This window comes from Sinocyclocheilus anshuiensis, unplaced genomic scaffold (assembly GCF_001515605.1).
Source record: "Sinocyclocheilus anshuiensis isolate Anshui unplaced genomic scaffold, SAMN03320099.WGS_v1.1 scaffold526, whole genome shotgun sequence".
Classification (NCBI taxonomy): domain Eukaryota; kingdom Metazoa; phylum Chordata; class Actinopteri; order Cypriniformes; family Cyprinidae; genus Sinocyclocheilus; species Sinocyclocheilus anshuiensis.
Genome location: NW_015547649.1, coordinates 35,818 through 41,412, shown reverse-complemented (window position 1 = coordinate 41,412; position 5,595 = coordinate 35,818). Strand labels below are relative to the sequence as shown.

Sequence of the window (5,595 nt, the reverse complement as noted above, 5' to 3'; positions counted from 1 at the left end):
ACATTTAGACATAATGAAAGATAGCAAAATCATATTTCAAAATGTTGCACTCGATTTCACATTAGTCTGGAATTATAGTTTGAGAAAAGTCCAACTAGTAAGCATTCAAGTCTGTCACAACATCATCTAATGCAAATAAGAAACATTACTTACTCTGCCTGAAAGATCTCCTCCGCTGGCTCCAGCCGCGCTCACGTTCTATCTGTGAGGTAAACAAAGCGTATTCCTCTCAGCGTCTATCAAAAATGAAAAGTGTCAAGAACATATTGCTGCTTTGTTTGTTTATGGTGATGTGGGTATTTACATGATGCGCATCTCACGTGGAGATTTGTAATATCAATAGCACTATTGGCGCATGATCTTCGAGAGAAGTTTAGACTGGGAAAACTGGACCTTTCGTTAGTTTCATATGGATTACTTGATCACAGAACATATGTTTTTGGTAAGAGTTAGTTCATTTAAGAGTACACCTATCAAGTTTTCTATAGATACATTTCTCATGTCTGTATGTAAAGTATTAGCCGAGTTTTCATTTTAGTGTCGCATTTCGAAAAGCACTCCATGGAGACTGAGTACACCATTTTTTTTTTCTCTATTTTATAAGATCAGTTTTGTTGATATGGTGAGTATACACAAATAAAAGTAGACCCTTTACAGATTCAAGTGATGCATTACTTGGGTCCAATCAAAGGTGACAAAGCATTAAGTTATTCGGTCATCTAGGAAATATACAAGTGCTCCCGCCGGCACCTTTGTCGACCCCAGTCGGTTAACCATGTAAGAAACCCAGATCACAGGGCTAAAATAAACTCTTGAACATTGCAAGTTTGAGATGTCCAGCTTCAAAACACGTCAGATGTTCAACAAAAGAGGCAAACAAGGACTAATTTAAGTAAATATTTAAGTTTTTCATTCATGCATCCTATAGCCAGAAATGAAACAATCATGGACAGGGAGGCATATATGTGGTCTCAAACATGTCACCTGAAGGTGAAAGGAACAGGAAGTTAGTTTGACACGCATGTTCTACAGGGAATTCAGCCAAAAGCACGAGCCACTGAATGCATACTTGGCTGATAGTAGTCATAAACCTCAACGACCGCTGGCTTAAAATTCTGCACTGCAAGAACCTGTTTCAGTTGTAGCCTGTAGGTCATGGGGATGCCCTTGGGAACCTACGAGATGGAAGGGATGAAGAGAAGTACATAGGCACATACAGCACACATGAAGGGGGCAGATAGAGAACATACCCAGTGCACATCTCACCTCTTTCAGATACACAAGCAAATGGGCATTTCCAGAATCAACCCGCTGCACTAGTGGAGCAAATGAATCTGGTGGGGATCCAATCTGAGAGGAAAAGTCCATTAACATCTGAAGCGGCTTCAAGCATCTTGGGACTTTACAAACAAGTCATCTTAAAACATACGAACCAGGGCCGTATCTGCTGTGAAACCCGACAGGAGTTTAATGTTCACGATAACCATGTTAGTAGTTGGTTTTGCACCATTGTACCTAAAAGGGGAGTTAAAGAAAAAAAAAAAAAAAAAACTAGCAATTGTGCGCATCTACAAAAATGGCTTAAATGCCATTATACCACGTCGGAGCAGCATTATGCAGACATTCCAATTGTATGCTTTGATATTAGGGGCAGAGGTGGGACAGAACTACATTCAGACTGGCTTTCATGTGACACGGTCACAGAATTGAGCAGGCACAGAGCAGCCTTAGCTCAGCTGTGTAAAGATGCTTTAAGGTTCAAACAGAACACAAAGTCAAAGCTGTGTAAAGATGCTTTAAGGTTCAAACAGAACACAAAGTCAAAGCGGTTCTTACTTCACAGTGATGTTCAGCATGAGATCGGCTCCACGCACTTTGCAGTCTCCTGCCACCTTCACTTCAACGCTAAGTGTTCTGGAAGCTTTAATGGGTGTCGGGATGTTGTAGAAACATGCAATCTGGGAGTACAAAACTAAACATGACAAGGAGAACTGGGACAAGCATAGATGTAGAAGTTAAGCAGGTGAAGGTACAGACCTGCACAGACACACAGGTGGACCCCTTCGCTTTAACACTATCTGCCAGGAACATTCTTCAGCGGCTTCTCCTGATACAGCAGCCGGTTGTCCCGATTCACATCGAAATTATAAAGCTCTCCTGCTACAGACGACGACTGTACAGTAACTGTGTTGGAGCCCTCCAGGCTGAACACTTGAGCGGCGAGCAGAGACAAAGCATGAAGAGCCACGACAGTGTCCTAAAAATAAGCACCAGATTAAAAACTCCACTCAGATAGGCGGTCTGTGCTCATGTTTGGTAGTCAGTCACCTGGGTGGAGGAAAAGCCTCCATAAGGATTCTGCTGGGTCACAAGCCAGTTGACAATGCGGTTAGCATAGCCCAGATTAGCGGTCGTGAGAGGCTGTACAGAGAGAACAGCCAGCAGCACATATGAGCTGATCTCCACCGCCAGAGTATCACCAGATGAAGTCTGAGACCAGTGGAGCTCATTGCCTTAGGACAAGACAGAGGACAGAAAGTTGATGCCAACGACCCTGAACAACATCTCAAACAAGAGACTAGTGAACCTCACCTTCAGTAATGGCAACATTGTCCAAGGCATTTAAAAGCTGTGCTCTAGTGCTGGTCTCTCCAGCCAGACTGAAGGTGTAGGCAAGCAGAGCCGTGGCGTAAGTGTTTCCCACGTTCCCAACGACAGGCCTCAAGCAAGACAGAGCATTGGTAATGATGGGATCCTGAAAACAAAGCAAATTTTAGACTACATAACCAGAAAGTCATCTTCAAGGAGCTTGTATAACTACTGGTAGGCATGTTTTTACCGTGACAAGGACATCTAGTTCAAGCAGCGACGCAACAATGTAGCCCGTCATGGTCACGTTATCACCAACACCACCCTAAAACGGAGCAGCATAATGACTATGATCAGAGGTCTGACTCGTTATGGCACATTTAAAGAAACACGCACCTTCATGGCATTGTGGTACAGAGTTCCCTGTTGCATGAAACAGCCATCTGAACCCTGTTTGCCGATCAGCCAATCCTTTGCGCTCTGGAGGACACTGGGATCAATGAAGATGAAACTCCTTGCTAGGCCAAAAGACCTCATGACGAAGGCGGTCAACCTGGCCATGAAAAGTCTCATTACAACCCAATTCAACGATGCACAATACAAGAACAGCATGAAAACACACCATGTATTGGATGCACCGTAACCAAACGTGCTGTATGAACCATCACTGTGCCTGTAGTTCAGTTGTCCTTGGTATCCTGTTTAAAAAAAAAAAAAAAAAAAAAAAACCTTGGTCAAGAATCACTCCAATGAGCAGGACTTGTAGGATTTGGCAATCTGTACCGCTCTGAAGGTAACCAATGGCAGTCTGTCGGATGGTTGGGGTGAGCTGCGCAGTGACCTCCAGGTACTGTAGGATGTAAATATTGGGAGCAAGAATGATCAGATTTTGTTCTCCACAGCCAGATGGCATCTATAGCAAGTCCTTAAGATTCTTTAGCGCACGACCCATTATGTCCCCTAAGAGGGGAAGAAAACAAGGTCAAACCAAAAAGCCATCAGAAACCAAAGTTATTTAGCTGAACGTCGCCGTGTCAGTTTCCCCTTAATGAAATGCTTTACCAAGGACTGAAACTGAGCATTTGGTTGATCCCTGGATCACATTTGTTGGAAACGTCAGAGATGAGTCTTCTGAAATGACACTTCCTGTGGACCAAACAGAACGGATCAGCTCGGAGCGCTAGGTTACACTTTACTGGTACAGGGAGAACGCATTTAGAAAGTCACTGAGTGCAAACAAACCCTTTGGACACAATAACCAACTCTGGGTGAAGATCCTTTCAACTCCCTCAGGCTATAAAAAGCCTGAAAATACACCACATCAGTAAAGCATCATGAGCTCCATGAGCAAACTCCAGAAAGCTGGTTAACGCTTACCAGAACAAGAAGACACTGAGTAACTACGTCAATGCGTCCTCTCACCGGCACAGTCACAACTTCAGTGCCACATCGAACCTGGGATTGTTCAGCCTGAGCGCTGACAGTCACATTTACAGATCCTACAGTACAGACAGGAAGTGAGCAACAACTCTCATACGCCTCAATTTAGAAACGGACAGAGCAAAACAGACAGAGAACAGAAGCTGAGAGAATCCATTTAAAAGGTCTTTCTCCCATTGGCACAGAGACAGGATGAATACAGCTCATTGAAAGGTCTAAGACTGACGTCCAAGGAAGAAGCTGGAGTCACTTTAACCTGCCAATGAATTACATTAGTGCACATTCAGTAAAGACAAGACTATTTTCCTCTACTGATCCATTTAGGGTGTGTGATATTGACATGCTTCATTTTCTGGGATGGAGTTTTTGCGCTAGTAACTTAGCTGGTTTAGGCCTGTCAGGGACGGCTGTTTACTGAAGTTTTCCATATTTAGTGTGGTGGTCAGTTGATAACAGTGACAGAAATAAAGACTCACTGAAATCATTCTTGCACATGAGAGATTGCTTAATTTTGATAGAATACAAAACTCATGCAAGGTGGCCCTGTATTTTACATTGCTAATGCTAACAGTTACAATAGGCTACATCTTACTGTGAAAGCTCAGAGCAAGGTGACACCATCAGCTTACACATAACTCCAAACACACCTGATCCAGCTAATCAAGTCCTTCAGGGTAGAGGCCTGCACTCCCACGGGAGGACCGCGGGACCCAACGTAACAGGGTGCAGCACGGGACAACTCTTGATGGGCGAGTGCAGGTGGGAAGAGACGTGTGTGTGTGAGTGAGAGAGAGTGTGAATGAATAAAAGGATTCGCGGGACTCCCGCAAAATAGCAATTATCTAAAAGCGTTTAAACCATTAACTGTTATTTATGTTGCACAAAAGCAAAAAGAAATAATATTAACATTAAAATGATTGACATGCCTAAGCTTAAAACATAAATTGTTATTTATCTGTTGCACAAAAGCAAAAAGAACAACTAATATTAACATTAAAATTATTGACATGTGCAAGCTAGGCATAGTTTCTATTTATAACACGTTTAAAAGGTTGCGCAATGTAGCCAATCACAGACTCAGCTGTTGATTTCAGGAACGCAATGGCCAATCAGAGTTGATCAAGTTAGAATCTACTCACTGCAGTGCTGAAATTGCGTGCTCACAAATCCTCTCATTTTAACACGAAGTGTAGACACTGTGAAAGATTCATTGTGCATATTTAATGTGATAACAGAGCTTTATGAGATCGCGATTAACGGCGACGTCAGCTTTTAGAGATAAAGCGCGCTGCTCTCATTCTGCCATGCCAAACCATACATGCAGCAGCACATGCTTGCTTTTGTTCAAAATAACAGTGGTTTGTGAATGTGAATGTTGATGCTTAGCCTAAATAACAAATTTTATTGGGAGCGTTTATGCTGGTATGTTGTGGAGCTTAGGAGATATTACAGAACCATTTTATGTAAATTTCTTCGATGTACTGAATCTATATACAGTGGGTATGGAAAGTATTCAGACCCCCTTAAATTTTTCACTCTTTGTTATATTGCAGCCATTTGCTAAAA

General features: G+C 42.7%; 1 pseudogene; it reads right to left on the bottom strand.

Annotated features, from left to right (window-relative positions):
- Positions 1–880: 880 nt before the first annotated feature.
- Positions 881–5,595, bottom strand: part of LOC107701964 (alpha-2-macroglobulin-like) — a 39,522-nt pseudogene continuing 34,807 nt past the window's right edge.